Source organism: Panthera tigris, chromosome D2, assembly GCF_018350195.1.
Source record: "Panthera tigris isolate Pti1 chromosome D2, P.tigris_Pti1_mat1.1, whole genome shotgun sequence".
In the NCBI taxonomy this organism is placed as follows: Eukaryota; Metazoa; Chordata; class Mammalia; order Carnivora; family Felidae; genus Panthera; species Panthera tigris.
In genome coordinates, this window is record NC_056670.1 from 70,013,114 (window position 1) to 70,037,309 (window position 24,196).

Genomic DNA, 24,196 nt, shown 5'->3' on the forward strand with positions numbered 1-24,196 from the left:
TGCTCTAGAGCTTGCATTGTAGTTGAAAAGAGAGAAGAATGAATAAAAAACCCAAAAGGGTAATTTCTAAAACAAGGTAAATAAGAGTAAAGGCCTCACGCTGAACTTGAAAGTAGCCAGTCACACATCCACCTGCAGAAAGTGCAGAAGCCATGGAGGCCACTTTTTCCCAAAGTGGTTCTCATGGCAGAGTTTGTGAGAGCCACTGATCCCACATTCCCCCCCACACTGAATTGACAGACTTGAACTTTGTCCACACAAATGTCAGATGATATTTCAATGCCTGTTTGTATCTCTTGCCCATTTTTGTTTCCTATGTGCTTACTGTCATGCAAACATTCTTCCTCCAGTCTTGATAGTGCATGATTGCAAATACTTTCCCCAAGTAACTTACCTTTTCATTTTCACTAAGGTGTCTTTTGCTGGGGGGAAAAAAAAGTTTATAAATTTAACATAGTCGATATTTTTTGTGTCTCATTAAAAACATATTTTCCTATTCTAAGCAATAAATGATAATGTGCTTACTTTCTACTAAGACTTGTAAAGTTTTTAGGTCTTGAGTTTTGTGTATCTTTTTTAAGTTTATTTATTTTGAGAGAGGGAGAGGGAGGGGCAGAGAGAAAGGGAGAGAGAATCCCAAGCAAGCTCCACGCTGTCAGCACAGAGCCCAACATGGGGCTCGAACCCACCAACCCGTAAGATCATGACCTGAGCCAAAATCAAGAGTCAGACGCTCAGCCAACTAAGCCACCCAGGTGCCCCAAGTTTTGTGCATTTTTTAACATTTAAGTCTTTAATTCCTCTGGAGTTTATCTTTGTGTATGTATGGAATAGGAACCCAGTAGTGGTGATTTATGTATGAATAAACATGTTTTCTACTTTCATTGCAAAACATTCTCTCACTGACATGACATGCCTCCTATGCCATGTGTCAAAGCTCTGTACATGCACGAGTCTGTTTCTGGGTGTTAGCGCCCCTAGGTATTTACACGAGAGTGCTGTAGGCCAGGCAGGATGCGTGTGCTGGAGAGTTCATAGCACCTGTGTTCAGCCAAACTTAGAAACCACCATCGTCAGAAGAGTCCATCAAAGTCAGGTAGGGGGTGGGGGAGAGAGTCCCCAAAGATTCCACTCAACATGATGACTTTCCTATAAAAGTTTAAACAACAAAACATACTTTAGGTATATACATATAGAGAAGATAAAATTATTTTAAAAAGAAAAACTCGGAAATGATAGCTACCAGATTAAGAATGGTGGTTAACCTTGGACACAAGGAAGCAGAGAGGGGAGATGAAGGTGACCGTGAGACATGAGTCCAGCTTGTGGGTTGGACAGCGGTTTCAGGACTTTTTACTGGGAGTGTTAAGAACCAAGGATTATAGTGAATATATGCAATTTAATGCACCTGCATGTCATTATAAACACAGGGCGATGAGGCGCAAACTTCCTGCCTGGAACCGGGACCAGAAGGATGGGCGTCAAGTCAGAGGCTACGCAGCAGGCACATTTTGAACGTGAGTTGCAATTATTTAGGGTTCGAATAGAAGCCATTATGAGCCTTTAAATAGGGAAATCCTGAATCTATTTTAAAAGATCCCTCTGGCTACTAAGTGAAAGATGGATTATGAGGAAGGGGGCAGGGAGAGGGGAAGCAGTTAGGAAGCTATTCTTTTACTGGTCCCAGCAGGAAAAAGCTAATTATGAATTGGGCGAGTATGGGAGAAGTAGATAAATCGGAGACATTCTGGAGGTGAAACCAAGAGGATTTGCCGATACATTTGACTCTGCATAGTAATGCAAGACCACAGAGATGACCAGGCAGTCTGGAACCACGCAAAGAAATCCTAACAGTCAATGGGAGAAGACAGGACTGTTTCATGAGCTTTAAAAATGTTGGTTAAAATATTAAAAACTCTTGGGGCGCCTGGGTGGCTCAGTCGGTTAAGCGTCCGACTTCAGCTCAGGTCACGATCTCGCGGTCCGTGAGTTCGAGCCCCGCGTCAGGCTCTGGGCTGATGGCTCAGAGCCTGGAGCCTGCTTCCGATTCTGTGTCTCCCTCTCTCTCTGACCCTCCCCCATTCATGCTCTGTCTCTGTCTCAAAAATAAATAAACTTAAAAAAAAAAATTAAAAAAAAAAATTAAAAACTCTTAGTGCCAATTGCGAAAGTATGAGGAAAATGAAAAAAATAATAAAGCTAAAACTTAGCACACTGTCATTTAAAACATTACAAATGTTGATGATACACAGCAAGTATTTTTCTTGAAGGCAGATTGTCATATGACTTTCCAAGTTTGAATCAGCTACCGACATTTTTATCCATGCTTTCAATGCTGTGCTCTATGTCCTACAGTTTCTTTAATGCGAAGCTTTTTTCCATCAGCACTGCCTCTGGGACACCATCATCCCTCTCATCAAAGCCACTTTCCTCATGCGGGTCAAGGTCACCCTCACTCAGTTTCCCTGGATGCTGGTCAAGTCTATCGAACAGCGACAGCGTTCCCAAGGCCAGCTGTTGCCTGTGTGGCTCCATCTACATTCAGCTCAAATGTCACTTCGGTGTGTTCTCGTTTTTTTTCTTTGCTGTACTTTCTGTGTTTCCCTCTTTGGCTCATCCGTGTTTCTAAAATGTCACGTGGCTTTACCACCAGGAAACGAGAAGTCACCACAGTTACGCGCTCTGCTGTCTGTGCATGAACGGAATACCACGCACACGTGACCAGTCACCAGACTTTGGAAGAAGTGACATTGTTGGTCACGGATCGTGGGACACATCTGCCATTATGCAGTGATTTATGGACTGAGGGGCTAACAGTGAAGTTTATACGTAGGTCATTACAGTCAATATTCTGTGCAACTGAAATGGGAACCGTGTCCTTGAGGGAGTGGTTGTTGCTTAAAGTGTTGTAACAAACTGGGCGTGTCACAATTGTTTGGAGCAAGAACTTCGGCGGAATAGAGAAATGGAAGGATATAACAAAGCCTAATAACCACACAGAGCTGAACATAGGGGATAGGGAGGGACTAGCGTTTATTTACCCGATAGAGGTTTGTCTTGTCTGAAATGTTGCAAATTCACGTCACAACTGTTGAGAGCAAACTAAAGTGGGGAAAAGATGACTTCTGTTCCCTCCAATCACACTGCTCGTCTTGTGTCATCCCTGGAAGAGGTAACCAGAAGGGTAACAGGAGAGGCAGGAATGGATAGATAAACGTTTGTGGAGGGGAAAGAAAGCCTACACTGGTTATCTTAGAAGATGTGCAGAGAAGTCACGTAAATGAGAGTCAATCTGTCACACGATACACTATCGTGTCTAAAACACACCGCCTTTGTGCCAGCTGACCTGACGCTGTCACCTGGTCACGGAACGAACACGAGCCAAGCTACTTCTTCTCCACTGACACTCAGTTTCCTCATCTGTTAAACTAGATATTATTACCTCACGGAATTATTTTACAACGTTAGAAGAGCACTTAGCCCAGTGACTGACAACTAATAAATACTCCAAACCCTGAGTCATTTGTGCTAACGGAGAGCGCGGCTTCTCTGCCCGTGAATGTCTTCAAATAGAGATGAGAAGGCAGTGGACGCGTTTATCCCAAGTATTTATCCTAGCAGGTGGGCAATGCAAGCCAATGACCTCAGGTTCGGAGCTATTCTAAGATTCTGCAATTTACAATGTATTTGGAAAAGCCTCCTTGTTTCGCTTTACTTCAAAATAACAACAATTTCTTATTTACACCCTGGGACTTCGTATTCATTTTTTAGAGTGAAATGCATACCTATATAAGCCAACTCAAGTTTCAGTACATTTGAAGATACACAGATTTTTTAATAGGACTGAGAGAAGCGTTTAAAACATTTTCACCTAACCAAAGGCAACCTTGTTCGTGTACATAATGTTCTGGTAACTCCATTCTCTAGCTAATTCCATTGTTTTTTTCAACTCCTAACTGGGTTAGAAACTTGGGACTTAAAAGAATCCCGGGGGGGGGGAATTGGCTATTCACCCCCTCCCTTTGTTTTTAACGAATATACCACAAAAATATTTGAAATATTCTTTATGTACATAAAACCTGATTTAGGATATAAAAAAATTTTTTTTAATGTTTATTTTTGAGAGAGAGAGTAAGAGAGCACAAGTGGGGGAGGGGCAGAGAGAAGAAGGAGACAGAGAATCAGAAGCAGGCTCCAGGCTCTGAGCTGTCAGGACAGAGCCCAATGTGGGGCCTGAACCCACGAACCGTGAGATCATGACCCGAGCTGAAGTCGGACACCTAACCAACTGAGCCACCCAGGTGCCCCTCAACTCAGTTTTTAAACCATCAGGTTTTAGTGAAACTAAGATGAGAAACCAATTTTTTCACAGGAATGCACACTGTACTTCCTTTTCCTATTCGCCAAAGCACTTGAAGTGACCTCCTTCATGTTCCGATAGGGTTCAGCTTCAAGACATCTCCATAACCTTTAAAGCTCGCTTGTGCCTTAGGACTCCATAACGCTCATTAACGGGGGAAAAAAACTTCTCATCTTAGTCTCGCTAAAACCTGATGATTTAAAAACTGATCTGAAGCAATCCTGTTGATTTATTTTGAGGGGGCATATACCCCCTCTCGAAAAACAATCAGCAGCACTGACACACCACTGGATGCTCAAAAAGCAATTTTCACATTGCAAAAGCTGGAAAATGTATTTGCCTGTCATTTAAGTTATTCACATTCCTTGACATGGATCTATCTAGATCTAGATATAGTTTAGCTATAATCACTATGAATATGTCACAATCTACATATATATATACATATACACACATATATATACATATACACACATATATATACACATATACGTGTGTGTGTGTGTATATATATATATATAATTGTGGCTTACATATGTATCATTCGTGGGTGTGTACATTTGTAGTTTCCCCTGTTTGACCCAAAACTCAAGTTCTGGTCAAGCTTAGAGCACAACTTTAGTAAGTTTAATTAAACTTTGCCAATCACAACTTTAGTCTATGCCCAGCATATTTTAATTTCATTTCGTCGCCAAGAGAAACCGACAGACATCATCACTGTGTCTGTTGTTTCTTCTTCCTCTCATCGAAGAAAACACTGAACTGCCCTTAGCAGAGTGGGAAGGCCAAGTTCTGCAATCCTGCCAACACAAGAGAGTACTCACTTCCCCTAATATTGTTAAGGGTTTAATTTGAAAATCCTCCTCTCGTTAAATAACAGTTACCTCTTTAAACTGACTTTGTTCTATATTAGGCATTTCTTTGGAAATGGCCCCACAACCAAGTCCCTTATTAGAACAAGAAAGATAAGGAGGGTAAATATTTGAAGTGTAGTTTTTATCTCCCCATCCCGGAGAGGGAAAAAACAATAGGTCACCCATGTTCAGGAAGCTGGCATGACCTAAGCACCCAAGCATTGCCAGGGATCTAATGAGGCTGTTTACCCTGTGCCGCGGTCTTCAGGCAGCAACACAGCTAAGTTAGCCTCGCAGAAAAGCAAGTAGGAAAGACAGCTGCTTTTATTTGTTTAACTTTCTGGCGGAAGAACAAAATAATTATCTGTGTGGCCCAGAACCTAATAAGGTTCTGGCTTACTTGCGCTTCGCTATTACAAATGCTAAGATATTCTTGGGTGCTTTGCCGCGGTTCCGAGTGGTAGGCGAAAGGTACCGCGCTGACCTTAGTTTGATAATTTGTGTTAATAAAATGCGTCGGTCAGATTTTATCATCATGAAGGAGGTGATAGAGAAGCTGCATTTGTCGTCACTCATGAGATCTAAAAATAAGGGTCTAGGCCGGTTTTAAAATGCAATTCTGCAACCTTCATGGGTAGTACATTCTATTATTTAAGAACCTTGCAAAGTGACGGTTCCTTGTGTCTAAGTACCTTGCCCTGCATTATAAGCCTTCCACTTGTTTGATGCTCCGTGAACATGCATCCTAGTTCTTCATAACCTGAACCTTCTCCTTCCAAAGTTAATCATTTCATATTTTAACGCTGTCTTCAATTCAATCCTAATTCCCCACGTATATGTCTCCTAGGTTCTCTTCCTCAGCCCTCCGTTTTCTGTCAGCCCTGCCTGAGCCGTTCCACAAACCACCTGAAGCTATAAAGCCAGGAATTAAGCAATGCTTTATGTGAAAAGGATAGCGAGTAGGGGAGATAAGGCATACTTCCAGAATGTCCCACAAGGAGTTCTGCGGACCCTCTCTCCATTGAACAGCTGGTGAAAATTCTTTATAAAGATCCTAAAATCTAAAATCTAAACCGTCTAAAATCTCTGTAAACTGTTCCAAGGGCATACAGCAAATGAAGAAACATTTATTCAAAAAAGTCTACCAAATTTAGGTTAAAAGCTGGAGAATCTGTGGCATTGGAGCCATGACCCACTCTCTCACTCCCCCGACCCCAGATCGGTATGACAGAAGCTCCACTCCAGTGAGTGTGGCCAAGAAGGTCAGACTCTTCGTCCCCTGGTCCATAGGAGAGGGCTGCAGCTGTTCCCCAGGAAGGCAGGCTGCCAACATTCTCATCCCCCCAACCTGGGTGCTGAAAACGCTGACTTCCAGGTGCATACAGCCAAGAGGTCAGGGTCTGCTTTCCTTCACCCATGCTCACTCATACAGTGGAGGCTCAGCCCCAGGCATGGCGAGCCAAGAATACTGGGACCGGAGACGCCCTCACAGGGCAGAGGTTCCACACCAGATACAAATCAAGAAGACCAGAGGCTACCACCCCAGCCGGTGCCCTCCTCACAAAGCATGAGTCCACTATCCCCACTCCCATCGTCAGAACAGTGATACAGAGAAGCAGCAATGAAACAGGGGACATTACTACCAACCTTACAGAAGTAAAAATGATGAATGAATGGGAAATGAATGAAAAATATCAATAACTTTCTATAAAGACAAAAGTGACTGAAACTGACTCAAGAAGAAATAGAAAATATTCAAAGATCTACACAAGTTAATCTACACAAGTTAAAAGATCTACACAAAGATCTCAAGAAGAAATAGAAAATATTCAAAGATCTACACAAGTTAATTAATAATAGTAATTTAAAAACTTCTCACAAAAATATTCCCAAGAACAGATGGCTTCACTGGTAAATTCTACTAAGTATTTTAAGAGGAATTAATACCAATTCTTCGCGAAAGTCTTCCAAAAAGTAGCAAAACATTTCCCAACTCATTCTATGAGGCTGGTACCAAGACAAGATAAACGTGTCACAAGAAAACTACAAACCAATATCCTTTATGAATATAGATGTAAAAATCCTCAGTAAAAACGTAACAAACTGAAAAAAAATCTAACAAACTGCATCTTGCAACCTACAAAAAGAATGGCATGTCATGAATGTTGTACAATAAAGAATTTGTCTGGTCTTTGCCTAAGGTTCCTGGCGTGGGGCTTCTAAAAGCCTTGGAATCTCCTGAGTGATGAAGTGTTTTTGTTATTTATAAGCCTCTTGGATCATATCTAAGTTTATGCTAATGCAGTAGCTCCTGGTGAGCCCCTGGGTAGCTTCAGGATGGGGGCTGATCATGGTTGGAAAGCCCAACTTTGTGATTAGAGTGTTGAAGCTTTGAGCCGCATGTTATCAACCTGATTTCCTGACCCCCAAAGAGGATAAGGAAGGCTAGAGACGGAGTTCAATCACAGGGTTGATATTCAGTAAATCATGCCTATGTAATGCAATCCTAATAAAAACTCTGGACACAATTGGTGGGGCCTCCTGGCTGGTGAACACATCAGTGTGATTCCATGCTGATTCCATGGGGAGAAGGCACAGAAGCCCCATGTTTGGGATCCCCCCCCCCAGACCTCACCCTACACGTCTCTTCATTTAGTTATCTTCCTGAATTTTGTGAATTATTCTTGTGAGCTCAAGGGGGTCATGGGAACCTCCCAGGCTTATAGCAAGTTGATCTAACATGAAATCAGTCTTGTTGTAGACACTGCCATTTTACTTGCGGGGTCTATACTAACTCTGGTTGACAGTTGTTATCTTTGAGCACTTTGAATATGTTATGCTACTGCCTCTGGCCTCCATTGTTTCTGCTAACCTTATTGGGATTCTCTTGTATGTAACATGTAATTTTTCTCTTACTGCTTTCAAGATTTTTCTCTCATCTTTGACTTCCATAATTTTTATCATGATGTATCTATTCATAGATCTCTGTTTTTTTATCCGAGTTTATTTCATTTCTTGGACGTGCAGGATATTGTTTTTTGACAAATTTGGTAAGTTTTTTCTTTCTTTATTTTTCTACTCCTTTCTCTCTCTTCTCTTTCCAGTATTCCTGTTGATGCGCAGCTTACACTAGGGTTCGCTCTTGGTGTTATAGACCCTATGGGTTAACAAATGTATAATGATATGTAGCCGCCATTATAGTATCACACAGAATAGTTTCACCCCCCTAAAAGGCCTCTGCCTCTTCATCCTTCCATCCTACCTAACCCTTGGCAACTGCTAATCTTTTCACTATCACCATGGCTTTCTCTTTTCCAGAATGTGATATGATTGGAATCATGTAATATATAGCCTTTTCAGATTGGTTTATTTCTCTTAGTAGTGTGCATTTCAGATTCCTCCATATCTTTTCATGGCTTGATACCTTATTTCTTTGAGTGCTGAATACTATTCCACTCTCTGGATGGATCACAGTTTATTTACCCATTCATCTACTGAAGGACCTCCCAGTTGCCTCCACATTCTGGCAATTATGACTAAAGCTACAATAAACACCTGTGTACAGATTTTTGTGCGGACGTAAGGCTTGAGCTCATTTGGTAAAAACCAACGAGTGCCACTGCTGGATACGATAAAAGTAGATTTCATTTTCTAACAAATTGCCAAACTGTCTTCCAGAGTAGCTGTACCATTTTGCATTCCCCTCAGCAATGAATGAGAGTTCCTGTAGTCCCACCTCTCCATCAACATTTGGTGTTGTTGGCATGCTAGATTTTGGCCCGTCCAGTAAGTGTGCGGTGGTATCTCAGTTTCTTTAATTTGCCTTTCCCTGATGACATGTGATGATGAGCATCTCTCCATTTGCTTATTTGCTATCGGTGTCTCTTCTTCAGTGAGGTGCCTGTTCACATCGTTTGCCCTTTTAAATATCAGGTTGCCCATTTTCCTTATTGTTGACTTTTTAGATAATAGTCCTTTATCAGAATGTCATTTGCAAATATCTTCTCCCAGTCTGTGGCTTGTCTTCCCATTCTGTTTAACTAGCGAATTTCTAATTTCAGTTGTTATATTTTTAAACCCCAGGGCTTCCATTTGCTTCCTTTTTACAATTTTTCTCTCTTCACTGATGTTCTCTATGTAACGCAACATTGTCGTCATACCTTCCTCTACTTCTGTGATCACGCTTTCCTTCGGTTGCGTGGACACATCTATAGTGGCTATTTTGAGGTCTTTTTCTGTTAAATCCAACATCTTGTTGCTCTCACAGACAGCTTCTGTTGCCTGCTTTTTTTCTGGCGTGTGGGTCATACTTTCCTGTTTCATGCATGCCTCATAATTTTTTTGTTGGACACTGAACGTTTTAGATAACATATTGTAGCCACTCTGGCTACCGGCACCCCAATTGTTATTGTTGTTTGTCTGTTTAATTTTAGTGGCTGGCTGGATTACGGTCACCCTGGGGTGACTGTGGTATTCGCAGGGATCCCTTCCTCTCTTTGAGTAACCACACCCAGCTGTTAAACTCTCATCATTTCCAGCTGCCTCCTCTATTGTTTGCGACAGTGCACTGGGGCATAAATTGCTCTACAAATGAACTCACTCGAATTGGGGCTCCTTTGAAGGAACAGTTTCTGAGGTCAGTGTCAGGAGGGCTCCTCCCCAGCCTCTTCTTCCTCTGTTCCGTCCTGCAAACCGGCCAGCCTATAGTCTAGGCTGTTCATGAAACCTATGAATCACCTCTCAACTGCCTTTAACCACAACCTCCACTGCTCTTAAAAGTGCCTTCGTATTTGAACTCATTTACTGTTGTAAATGAAATCAGTTCCTTCAGGAAGAGATGAGTTGCCTTTACAACGGCTTCTCCCCCTCACCCCCAGGCAAAATCTCTGAGCCAGGGCCCGGGAACTGGGAATGCCACCGTGGCCAGCTGCTCTCTGAGTGACATTTTTGCTCTAGGAGCTGAGCACTGCCTGCAAGGTGAGGAAGCAGCAGGTCCCCGAGGTCCTCCTGGCTTGCATCTCCCGGCAGGGGCAAGGACAGTCTGGGTTCCGGTGTTCTCATCGCACCTTACCCAAGGTCAAGTCTCGATTCCAGGAGCAGGGGCTGGGACAAAGAAGAAAGCCCCCGCCTCTTGACCACGCTTGCTGGGACTGAGACACAGCACTTGGGGGGCTGGGAACACTGGAGTCCTGCTCCTCCCAGGAAGAAAGCCCTCCACCTGGGGGCTGGGGGCAAGGCAGCCTGTGCTGGTGGCCACAGTCATCTGGAGTGGAGTCTTCACTTTCCTGAGCCAGCAGGACGAGGGAGGGGGCAGTCTCATTTCAGATATTACAGACTCTCAATTTTTTTTACCAAATTTGCATAGATTTCCTCAAACAGAGGTTTCTTCCTTTACTGTCGTACCGTAGGACCATTTCCAGAGGCTTTAAATGCTTGCTGTTTTAAATCTTTTCTACCAGTTTCACCAGGGAGATCAGCAGAGTCCCGTACACTGGTGTTCCAGAAATTGATCTCCTCTCCCACGTCGTCCTGTGCTGTACTCTGCACAAGGACCATCATTCCCTGCCTTGCGTTCACGAGACTCTTCTTTCCTTTACGACTGTTAACAATAGCCATCTCCAAAATCTCCAAAGCCATCGTGCATCTTTTAATATCATCAAGGCAACAAGGCTTTCATCCAGTCACTAAGGAAAATGTTAAGCTGCACTAGTAGAAATTCCAAAACAGCCTTCCTGCAGCCAAGATCTCACCTGGCATTCAATGGTTCGAAGAGGTGTGGGTGTGGGTGTGTGTATGAAGGACTAAGACTTGAAGACAAGAGTTTTGCTTAACTGTCTTGGTCTTTTTAAGCTGCTATTACAAAATTCCACAGACTCGGTGGCTTATAAACAATACAAAATTTATTTCTCTCAGTTCTGGAGGCCAGAAGTTCAAGGTCAGGGCACCAGCCAGGCTTGGGTCCAGTGAGAGCCCTCCTCTGGACTGCTGACTCCCAGTTTCACCACGCTCATGACCCAAGCACCTTCCAAAGGCCCCCCATCCCTCTTATTATTTCTACTTGACATAGAGGCCACATTATTAAACTGATGTTTCCCAAGGTATTTTCTGGGAAAATTCTAGTCTGAAGAGATTACATGAAAAAAAATTTCCTTGCTTAGTAACTTTCAAGTTATATAAAAATAATTCCAGAAGAAGTCTGGCTTCTGATCTCACTAGATCTCAGGAGTAAGAGTCAGAGAATGAGCCTTATATTCATTACACTAAAACCAAATATGAATAAGAAATATTATTCCCATTTTATGGATAGAGAAGCTGATCTAATGAGATGGTAACTGTCCTGGTTTACGCAGTGTCCATCCCAAATTCATGTCCACTTAGAACCTCAGAAATTAACCTTACTTAGAAATGGCATCTTTGCAATATAATTAGTTAAGATGAGGTCATAATGTGTTAAGGTGGTGTTCTTATAAAAAGAAGGAAATTTGGGCACAGACACATGAGAGAGGGGAGGCCATGTGAAGACATAGGTATTCAGAGATGCACAAGTTCAAGGCTATTGAATGACAGAGTCAGAGATGCAGTCATGCATCTAGAAGCTAAGGCATATTAAGGATTTCCAGAGGCTAGGGAGAAAGGAATGGAACAGATCCTCTCTGGACCCTCAGAGGGATCATGGCCCTGTCAACACCTTGAACTTGGACTTACATCCTCCAGATCTGCGAGAGAAAAAAACTACTGGTGTGTTAAGCCCCCCAGTTTATGGTACTGGGCTACAACAGCCTTAGGAAACTGAGTAACTATGTAAATAAATTCTATACAAAGATTTACTATTGCTTTAAAAAACTAACAGCAAAGCAGCATTGAATTCTAACTGGGTAGTATGCACTTACTGTTTAAACTTTTACTTAAAAAGTACAGTTGATTTAGAGGTGCCCGAATCATAGGCACTGGCTTCATTATCACCAGTGGATCTTTAAGTATGGGATTTGAAAGGATTATGAGTATTCATTTCTTGTGAGTTAAATGCTCATGAATTTGGAGTAAAATCGATATTCTCTTTCTACTCCGGGTTAATTTTTTAAGCGTTTTATCAAAAATTTATTAAGCATTTTTTGAGACATTTCTGCGGTTGACCAATTAATTTTTTTCTTATTTTCTGGCATATTGCTAACGCCAGTCCAACTTGTTCTAAAAATAAGGTCTTTTAATTAACCCTTCAGAAACAACATATGGTAACCAGATTAAAGATTAAAACATGGACAGAAAATTCATCTTTGTCAAAGGACTGTCAGCTTGCCTTCTATCCTCATGCTTTCTCACAAATGAATACAATCTCATAACTCACAGCAGGCTGCTGACCCACAGGGAAGTTTGGTGAGAATTTATTCAACCTACCTCCTTTAAAAAAAAAATACCTTCGAAGACTGTGATTCTGTTGTGGGAGGTGGGGTATGGTGGGCAGGGGACAGAAAGTGAAGGAACCTTTTAAAGACAACCTGAGGCCCCAGAGGAAAAGATTTTCTTTACAACTGTGGATTGTCCCAAAGGCATAGGCATATCTCTGTTGTTCTTGTTTTTGGTAGAAGTGGTGGCTGTTTGTTTTTTTGGAGGGAAACTCTGCAATGGTCTCTGCTTAAGGAAGCATTCAGATTTTATTTACTTTAGGGAAAGGAATGGGTGCAGACAATGGTAAACACGGGCAGGGCCTAAGTAAATGCAGTCGCCCGGTGAAAATTCTCTTTACTCACTTCAAAGCACTCTGGGATTTTCTGTCTTCTACTGTAGACACAGCCCCCCCCTCCCTGAACTCTTACCTAAAAGACTCAGAATCTTGCCTACCTGTGAAGAGCTAAATTCAACAAGAAAAAAGCCTTTCCCTTTTGTCTCCTGGGTGTCTTAAGATTTGCCAAATATAATAGACCATCTCTTATATGTCTGTTTGTTTACACATATCTCTGTGTACCACTGATAAGTTGAGGTAATGTTCTGGTAAAATGCAGTGAGCTGTGTGGTTTGGGGAGGAAGAACTCTGAATGCTAGGTTTGGTTTAAATCCATCCCAAAGGCTGTGGACTCCCGGCTTACTCAGAAAGCTGATCAAGTCTGACGTGAGCAATCACTATGCTATGCCCCCGCCACACACACACACACACACACACACACACACACACACACACACACACACGCTCCGTGAATCTGCTTGTGTGGTGTCCCAAATATGTCCACATCCTAAGCCCCGGAACCTGTGAATAGGTCACCAAGGAACGCAGGCGGCCTCCAGCAGCTGGAAAAGGCAAGGAAACAGTCTTCCCTGGAGCCTCTGGAAGGAAAGCAGTCGTGTTTTTGGCTCACTAAGACATTTTGTACTTCTGACCTCCAGAACTGTTAGACAATAAATGTGTGCTGTTTGAAGCCACTAGGTATGGGGTCATTTGTCCCAACACTGCATGGAAAACTAATACGGGGGGGGGGGGGAGTTCTGGTATTAAAAGAGAAAAGGAGGACGAGGAACGGAAGGAGGATAGAGAGGAAAAGCAGGCCCTGGCGCCTCTCCTGTCTCAGCCCAGCAAAGGTGTTGGTGCCTTAAATCAACCTGCTTTATAAAATTGCTCTCCTTAGAAAGGCCGGCCAGGAGTCTGAAGGCCGGGCCGCGTGCTCCACACATCAGCACCGGGCCCGGCAGAAGGCACTCACTGGTTGATGGATGGCTTATCACTGTTTCCCAAGCTCAATGGTTTCTTTCTTTTTTTTTTTTTTATCGCCCTCCTAGATTCACCCTCTCCCAGCATCCCAGTATGTAAGGCACCACTTCTCACCACACATTCAACTCTTTGTCTCAACACCAGCCTTTGCTTTTTAAAAAAATGGTGGAGTAAATAAGGTCTTCTTCATTTAAACCCGAGTCTCATGTTAGAGTAAAAATAAGAATAATTAAGAGAAAGGGGCGCCTGGGGGGCTCAGTCGGTTAAGCGTCCGACTTCGGCTCAGGTCACGATCTCTCAGTCCGTGGGTTCGAGCCCCGCGTCGGGTTCTGTGCGGACAGCTCAGAGTCTGGAGCCCGCTTCGGATTCTGTGTCTCCCTCTCTCTCTGCCCCTCCCCTGCTCACACTCTGTCTCTCTCTCTCTGTCTCTCTTTGTGTCTCTCAAAAATAAACATTTAAAGAAAGAGAGAATAATTAAGAGAAGAGCCAGAGCGTCAGCCATTTGGTGGGAGGCAGGTGCACCACAGCAACGAATCCTGGGACTTCAGGGCATCCTCAACACAGATGTCACGGCAGCTGGCGAGCTGCAGACAGGCAAACGGCGTAGTCGGGATGCGAATTATGGGTAAATAAAGCATTCTCCACGTTCATTCTCATGGTTTGCCACCAAGCTTTTACTCTGCCTCCGGAGCACTACGAAAGGGTAACTATACTGTGACAAATTCAAGACCCACCGCGAAACCGGTGACCCATCTTCCAGCGGGATGCACCTTCGTCGCCTTGAAAGCAACAGAGATCCGCGTTTGATTTCTAAGTGCTTCTGGCCACAGCGAGTGGACTCGGCTTTCAAATGGAGCAAGCACGACAGTCTCAAGTCAGCCCACGTCAGGAAGAGACAGCAGCCCGCACTCCCACCGAGAGACAGCTGGCCTGCTGACAAACTGGAGGCAAGGACGTGCGGTTTGGAACTAAATATGGAAGGTTCTAAAACTCCCTGTAAAGACCTCCCGTCACTCTGATGGAGCACTGGGAAGGTTTTCTTGGCCGCCTGGAGAATCACCACCGGCTCTAGTTAAACCTGTTTCTACTCCAGAGGAGCCCCCCGGGGGGAGCGCGGTGCCCCTCAGCCACCGCGGGTGGTGGCCCTGAAGAGAACATCCCCCAAATGGATCCCTGTGGTGGGTGGTGGCTGGCCGGCCTGGAGTCACCCCCCTGAGACAGCTGGGTGCGGTCTTTCCCCTGAACGTGAGAATCTGGGAGGAAAAACACATCCTGCCTCGGGCCTTTTTTCAGCTAGGTTTTACCGGATGGGCCCACCCCTGTCATAACACACCCCCAAAATGGGTCACAACGGCCTGTAAGGGCCGGTCACAGAATCGTGGGGACACACGAGTAGAACCATCACATTCTCGGGGGGGAATCGGGCCCACGGAGCTCGTGCCTCATCCACAGGGGCAGAACTGGCTTCAGAACCCAGGCGTCCAGAAATGCCCGTGCAGGCCTCATGCTTCTATCTATCTATCTATCTCTCTATCTAAGTTTATTTATTTTGAGAAAGAGCGTGCACGAAAGCAGGAGGGGCAGAGAGAGAGAGGGAGAGAGAGAGAATCCCAAGCAGGCCCCGAGCTGCTAGCACAGAGCCCGATGCAGGGCTCGAACTCACAAACCGTGAGATCGTGACCTGAGCAGAAATCAGGAGTCGGACGCTTAATAGACAGAGCCACCCAGGTGCCTATTTCTTATACTACCGGTGCCTCTAAGGCTGCAGAGACGCTCGCCCTGCCATTTTCCCGCCCTACACTTGAGAAAAACTGGAAGGAGGACGTTCTTTTGTCTCCTGTTGACTTTGTGTGAAGACCGATAAAATGTCTCCGTGCCCATAACAGAATGCACTTGCTTCCCCTGAGATTAAATCTGTTATTTACTTAAGGCTTAAGCCTGGGCACAGGAGGAGGCGGCCCTGCTGTCTGGCTTCCTCCTGGGAAGGCTGGTGGGGAGCAGAGACGTGGGCCCCACGAATCTGAAATCGCCAGGTACCAGCTAATGTTGCTCACGTTCTGTGCCCAGCCCTGGTATAAGCAGCTGTGCTCACCGGGTCAGCTCACTTCCACAACGCCACGGACTCAAACCCTGGTCCGTGCGGCTCTACGGCCACCAATGCCACTTCCTCGCGGGCACCAAAACCCTCTCTATAAAAACGGTGTCAGTGTGGAATCTGACACATTTCAGAGATAAAGTATAAAAAAAAAAATCTCAGGCGGTAGTGTTAAAATTACGCGCAAAAATAAATTCGAAACACGTCAAAGTCCATTAAAAAAAGACAAATGACATTAAGAATTTGTTGTTTTTCCATCTACGCAAATCCACAAAAGGCCTCCCTCTCCCAAGCAATGATCTGTTTCTCTAGGTTGAAACCAGAAAAGCTGCGTTTCTTTTACAGCAGCCTAAACCTGACTCTGCATGAATTCAGGGTGACAGTGACTTACTTCAGAGATCACTTTTCTTTATTAAAATGCATGGACGGGCACCTGCGTGGCTCAGTTGGTTGAGCGTCTGACTTTGGCTCGGGTCATGGTGTCACGTGAGTTCGAGCCCCATATCGGGCTCCGCACTGACAACGCAGAGCCGGCTTGGGATTCTCTTTCTCTTCCTCTCTCTCTCTGCCCCTTCACCACTTGCGCTCTTTCTCTCTCTCTCTCTCAAAATAATAAATAAATAAACTGAAAAAAAATTAAAAATAAAATACCAGGAAAAGTTTTGAAGAATAACAAATAGGACAATCAATCCACCCTTTCGGCCTGGAAATAAGAAGTCTTCAGAAACAGACAGTAAAGTTTGAGGACACAACAAAGCCACACCCAGCTGTCCTTCCAGTCGCTAATTGTCCTTGCCTACGAAACAAACAGCAGGTTCCAGGAAAGCCAGATGTCTTCATGTCTGTGCCCAGCATTTCTTTCTGTTTGCCATCCCCACTGATTCTTTCTTTGATGTCCCTTCCTTTTGCATATGCAGGTGCAGCGTAACTTAATTTGAGGCATCGGCAAGGTGGTTTTCAAAACCAGCTCCAGTAACACTGAAAGCGTCTACAATTAGGGTGAGGCACTTGAAAGGGTTCTTACATTTCATTTGGAAATTGATCTCTGCAGGGCTTGTTCGTAATCCCCATTACAATTACTGGGGATCAAGAAGGCTGGGAGCGCTTTCTCATTTGGAGGAAAGGCTAAGCGGATTTGCACAAGGCTCTGTTTCCAGGCAGGGCACCATAGCTGTGTCTGGATGTCATGCTCTCGTTCAGCCTGGGTGTGTGAAGAAGGGCAAGGAGACGCTCATAGGAGAGATGAAAGATAGAAATGTGCCACTGGGCAGTTTAGGGGCTTGTGAATCTTTCTTTCTGCGGATGCACTTCTAATTCAGGGCAAGGCCGGGGGAGGGAAGTGGGCTGGTGAGAAAATGGAAAGCACATTTTAAGCCAGGGAGAGCTCTGAAATCTTATTATGCTGAGTAATTGCAGAAGGCTTAGAAACCCCTGGACCGCTTGGGAGGTCTGGCATCAGATGAGGACACAGTGATGTGATCATGCCTGCGTGGAAGTTGGAGAGCCCCAGAGGAGCCACGGCACCGGATTTCCTTATTGCACGTCCTTGAACTTGTTCCTCCAGGGCCACGCAACGTGGGGATGTGTCTGTGCTGGCCCCTGAAGCAACTGGATGCTTAGTCCCCGCGTCGGGCTCTGCGCAGACAGCTCAGAGCCTGGAGCCTGCTTCGGATTCTGTGTCTCCCTCTCTCTCTCTCTGTCTCAAAAATAAATGAAAACACTAAAAAAAATTTTTAAAAAAAGAATGAAATTTTAGGGGCACCTGGGTGGCTCAGTCGGTTAAGCAACTGAATTCAGCTCAGGTCATGATGTCTTGGTTCTTGAGATCGAGCTCTGCGTCGGGCTCTCTGCTGTCAGTGCAGAGCCCGTTTCAGATCCTCTGCTCTCCTCTCTCTCTGCCCCTCCCCTGCTCACTCTCTCTCTCTCAGAAATAAATAGACGTTAAAAAAAAAAAAAAGAAATTTAAAAAACATTTTAAATGCTGAAGAGCCCATAAACCCTCCAGAGAGTCATGGTGTGGATACAACTTAATAACGGGAATCACTGGGCAGGACTTGGCTTAAAGAAAACTGAGCGTGTATGGTGCCTTTTGGTCTACTCCCCATCAGAATCAGAGATTTGAATCCGGATGACTCTGGAAAGTAACACTTCGCTTCTCTTACCTCACCTGCTTCCCCACTCAGTTAAGAGAAAAACTCCTAGAATAGAAATGTCAAGACCAATTACATGTACGGTTCAGAACTTAATTTTTCTGTCTTTCCGGAAGCTGCTGCATTATCATTCATCAAGGCAAAGATTGCAACACTGTGGCTCTGCAAAACCTTCACAGAATCATCTGGTCCTTGTTTTGTTTTGTTTTGTTTTTTTTTTCTACTTTGTTCCTTTTCAGTTAATGCAAAAGAATTTTTCCCCCTAAACATCTCCCACTTCAGGAAAGACTTTGACAACCCCTCATAAGCCTGCATATTTTGTGACAGATCTATGATTATATTTAAGGAGGCTTGTCAGGGGAAGCACACTCAAGCTTTTTTTGTTGTCTTGATTTTAAAGAGTGCAGTGAACTCACTGATGTTCTAATGAGGGCCTTCTGCATCTCAGAAAAGGGGGCGGGGAAGGATGGGACTTACAGAGGTGGTAGTTACCATTAACAAATAAAAGCAAAATAAATAAACATTCTGAACTAAGCCATGCTAAAGAAAATCAGTCTGGATCAGGGAAGCTGGGGCAACGTGAGCTGAAATGCTCTGGTTGAGTAAAGGGGTCCATGGTGGGGACAAGTCTCCCAGGACACAGAGGTTGTAGGTTTTGTTGTGGTGGTTTTGCAAGGCAGCAGTCAGTGGATACAGCAGGAAACCAGATTCCCTCTGATTACAGAGAAGAGCTTTACAACAATGAGACATGTTTGCAAATGGAATGGACAGAAAAAAAATCATGCACTCCCATTTCCAGAAGTGTTCAGGCAGAGGCTGGGTAATCACCCGGCAAGGAGCGTGTGGAAAGTGTTGCTCCTTTGGGTTGGAGGCAAAACTAGATGACAGAAGGCCAAAGGCGCCTTCTAGCTCTAGAAGTCTGCCATTCCCTGGCTTTGGACCACCAACAACCCACTCCGGGTCTCGATTTCCTTTTCAGAAAGATGAGAGCCATGACACAAGATAGATATCTAAGATCGTTCCCAGCCCAAGATGGTGTAAGGTCATCACTTGGTAAACTAGTGTATGTTGGAAGGAGTGTTCAGGCGTCCTAACTCACTGCCCAACTTGGAAGAGGTCACTGAACTTCCCTGGGCCTTGCTCTGGGGTCTTTCCTATAATCCGTAGACAAGATTGAGGACTGAGTCACAGTACGCCCACCAAATACTTGAGGCACCCCAGTAAAGGGCAATAGGTCGAATGACTAAAGTCAAAACATCTGTGAGACAGAGGTTTTCTGAAGCATATTACAGATGATACCAATGAGGAGGAGCACTGACAAGGCCTCAGAGTTTCCAGTCACAGGATGTAAGAGGGCTCACCACGAGCCTCATGATGGTGATCCGGCATGGGGAGCAGGTTTGGGGTCTAAAGAGCAAACTCCCCAGCAGGGAGTAGGCACTACTCCTGCCTCCTTCCCAGAGGACTTTACAACTTGCTGTACCCCAGGGACTCTTCCCTTTTCAGCCTCATTCATGTTTGGTATACAGCTGGTGCCTAAAATATGTTCGGATGAACAAAATAAGTTTTGCTGAGGGAAAACATCCATCTATAGCAAATCTATTTTAAACTTCTATATCAACTTCAAAGATGCACATTATACAACAGATAATTACCTTGATAATTATTGTTGAAATACCAGAAAGGAAGGGGGGGGAGGGATAAGGACATCTGTGGCAGCATAGGGACATGTGTCAGGGCTACCAGGCTGGATGACGGCCTGGATGCCTTGAGACCGTTCCCTAGCATGCTCCCTAATTTCTGGTTAAATTTGTCCATGATTGAATGAACATCTGCCTCCCAGGGAACCATTTGTCCTTATACATAGAGAAAAGGCATTCACACTAATCCAAAAAGCATGTTGACTTATTTTCTCTCTAAACTGTTGGGAAAAGAAGAGAGTAGGGCTTCTTTACCTATACAACTGAAATGCAAAGACTTTAAAGGCTCTTTTCCTGCTTCTTATGGTTTGGATCTCCAGGCCCCCGACCAGAGAGCTCCTGTCTAAGCGGCCTGCCCCTGAGTGAAGTAACAGAATGACAGGAAGAATCAGACTCTCTCCCGCTCCCAGGACCCTCTCTCATCTTCTTCCCACTTCTGAACACTTACCCCAAGGCCCAGTGATAATACCCCCTAAGCATTCTGTTGATGCCTATTTTGTGATAGTCATCAGATTTCATTCCCCATTCAGCTCAACAGTCCAAGGCTCCCGGATACACTCACGTACCTCTGTATCACATGAGCAGTGCCCTCCCTGTCCAAAGTGGGGCTTCAAATGATTGCTGAAGATACAGCTAGTCTATGGCTTAGGGTGTTACTCTTCTAAGAATAGATACATCATAAGACTTTGGTCCAAAGAATGAATCTGTTAGAGGCAAAGAAAGAAGGGGATAGACAAGTTAGATTTGGTACAGAAAACCCTAACTGCGTGACATCCAGCTCTTCCCGAACAACGGTTAGGGCACATGAACTGAAAAGAGACTATTTTGAAAAATTCAGAGTGTATGGTTGCCAAGTATATGGTCCACCCACTTTTCAAACTATACAGGTCAATGGATGATACCTACTTATGAGTCTATGGCCTCTAGTGACAATTATTTTCCAACTCTTCAAATGGTTTGCAGATAGGAACTAGTCTGTACTCCCTTGAAGGAGTCTGGTTTGAGGTCCCATTACTTGCATACAAGTGTTTGCTCTCTGCTTAGACAGTAAGCTCGTTGACAGCAAGGATCCTGTCCTAATAATCTCCATATCCACTGTGCAATAAATATGTGATGGGTAGATGGATGGATGGTTACACCTCACTGGGGCCCGCAATGGAAACTGAAGATGCTGTAGGGACAGATTTGTACAGGTAGATGTGGACGTAAGAAGACACCAGAATGCCAAGTAGAGCGAGAAATGGAGAACAGAGCCCTTGGTCCGGCTGGTTTCACAGAGGGACAGCAGAGGGTCTCTGTGCCTTTGTTTCTCTTTCTACCAAAGGAGTAGGTTTAAACCATCTCTAAGGCCCCTTCCAATTTGAGATGCTTTTGGACCACAAACTGTGAATCACCACTCGCTGGGCCCTGTAGAACACAAGCTACTTTCATCAGAAGGTCAGTTGGAAGGTGGCAGACATGTTTTTTAAAGCACTATTTTAAGGATAATCCTTAAACCTTAATCATAATTCACACGATGAGCTGTTTTCCTCCTACAAGAGGAAATTCTTGCATTTCAGAACCTGCAAACATGAGCAGGAGCCCCTTGTCATAGCACCGAGTCCAAAGAACATCCCTTGACTTCCCTCTTCTTTGGTCCAATGCTACTGATTCCTCTGTGCGAACCTGCCAACTTGGATGCACCGGAAGATGTGTCCCACAGCCATCCCACCACACCCACCCCTTTTCTAGCCGAACCCTGACCTCTGCTTCTTATTATAAGCCAGTGTATACAAGGCAACAGAGACTACCAACAACTCGGTACACACAGGGCTATTGTGAGTCAACTGCTCCAAGTGCATTCAAGTTCAAGGGAATGAGGGGGAGAAGGGCAGAGGGATTCGAATCTTTGACCTGTCACATGGAAGAAGGAAGGAAATCTCATGCTTCTATCCTGTAACGTTTATCATCTTGGATCACAGGCAGTGAATCTACTTATTATGTCCCTTTCCTTCTCCCAGCCCTAAGTTAGGGCTGCTGGCTTGGAAGGCAGGCTACACTGGCCAGGAGGGGAACTGAGAGACTGCATCTTGGATGGAGCCTAACACAGAGTAGTTGTGCTTCTTGAACCACCCTCAACAAGCCCTTTTAACATGCTGTAGACATTGGGAGGTTTGTGGCTGGAATCTTTTTCTGGGGAGATAATACATGTATCAGTTTCCTGGGGCTGCCATAACAAATGACCACAAACTGAATGGCTTCAAACAACACAAAGTTATTCTCTCATTGCTCTGGTGGTCGGGAATCTGAAATCAAGGTGTTGGTGGGGCAACAGGGCCTCTGTAGGCTCTAAGAAAAGAATCCTTCCTTGCCTCTTCCCAGCTTTTGATGGTTGCTGGTATCCCTTGCCCTTCCTTGGTTTGTAGCTACATCACTCCAACTTCTGTCTCCATCTTTACATGGCATCGCCCCCCCCCCCATGCTGTCTTCACATGGTCCTCTCATAAAGATACCAGCCATTAGACTTAGGGCCTCCCCTAATTCAGCATGACCTCATCTTAATTAAATACATCTGCAAAGACCCTAGCTCTAGAGCGGGTCACATTTTAAGGTTCTGGGTAGACAAATTTGGCGGGGGCTGGAGGGATAACACTATTCAACCTAGTACCACAGAGCAAAGGGCAAAGTCCACAGCCTCGAACTCAGGAGATCTGGGTTCAAGGTCTGGTTCTTTTATTTACCAGCTACGCAGACATGGATGAGTCATTAAATGCCCAATGCCTTTGCTATAAAATGGGAACAACGCCGACATCTCAAGGTTGTTGCGAGACAGGAGTGAGAACCTCTGGGGGACTGGGGTATGGAATTCCTTTGATGTAATGGTAGCACTCAAGTCCACCACTAGGCTGGCTAAGCCAGAAGTCACAGAACTTTAGGCGACAGACAGCTTCTGAGACGGCCCCCAAAGACTCCCACCTCCTGACATCCACACCCTTGTATAATCCCTTCCCCTTGATTATTGACTGGACATGTGACAACTCACTGTCTACTGAATCTGGCAAAAGTGATGGGCTGTCACTCCTGAGCCTCCAGCTTGTGTCTTGTTCACCGTCTCTGGCTTTCTCACACCCTCGCTGTGATGGACAGCAGGCGCCATGTTGTAACTGCCCTACAGAGAGAGGCCCACATGGCAAGGGACCGAGGGAGGCCTGTGACCGACGGCCCAAAGAAATTGGAGGATCCTGCCATTACCACTTAAGTGAGCTTAAATGTAGATCCCCCTCCCCCCCCCTCAGTTAACCTTGAGAGGGCTGCAGCCCCAGCCAACACCCTGATTATAGCCTGTGAGGGACCCTGAGCAGAGGATCCCATCCAGATTCCTGACCCACAGAAGTTAGGAGAATAAGAGTTTGTTATTTTAAGCCACTAATTGTGGGATAGTTTTTTTGTTTTTTTTTTTTTTTACACAGCCATAGAGAACTAGTTGCTACAGATTGAATGTTTGTGACACCGCCATCGTCTCCTCATTTTAGGTTGAAACCTAATCCTCAGTATGATGATATTAGGAGGTGGGGCTTTGGGGGACGTGACTAAGTCATAAGAGTAAAGCCCTCATGAATGAGATTCGTGCCCTTATAAAAGAGACTCCTTAGAGCCTCCTCTCCCCTTCTACCATGAGAGGACCCAGTGAGATGACAGCCATCTATGAAATGGAATATGGCCAGACACTGAATTTGGCAGCTCCTTGATCTTGGACTTCTCAGCCATTCAGAACTGGGAGAAATAAATTTCTGTTGTTTATAACCCATCCAGCCTGTGGTATTCTGGTACAGCAGCTCTCACTAAGACATTAATTCAGTTTGTTAAATCAATTTAAAAATTGGGAAACAGGGGTGCCTGGGTGGCTCCGATGTTTGAGCAAACCACTTTGGCTCAAGTCTTGGTCTCACGTTTTGTGAGTTCAAGCCCCTCTTTTCTTTCTAGGAAGCAACTTTGTTCGTGCTGGCACTGCTCAGTTGGGTTCGTACTCGAAGAACTGAGCCCCGAACACCACGTGGCATAGTTTTTTATACGTTTTCTGCTTCTTTGTCTCCCATGTATAGTAACACAAACATGCAGTCTGATTAAGTGGTCTCACGTTACAAGGTCATGAGGGATGTTGTCACGTACATGTATAGCCAGGTTTCCTTGAGGGGATTTTTCGGGTTTTTTGGAGTTGGTTTTTTTTTTTTCCCCTGTCCTTAGGGAGGGGACCATACCACAGCCACACCTTTGCCACATCTTTTACCTTGCTTAGAATGCCTTCTGCCAAGTCTATCAAACTCCTATTCACCCTGAAAAGCCTACCTTAAGTCCC

General features: G+C 44.7%; 1 long non-coding RNA gene across 5 annotated transcripts in view; it reads right to left on the reverse strand.

The window, feature by feature from the left end:
• The window catches only part of LOC102953224, a 51,990-nt gene that overhangs the window by 17,842 nt on the left and 9,952 nt on the right, over positions 1–24,196 (reverse strand). The window lies entirely within an intron of this gene.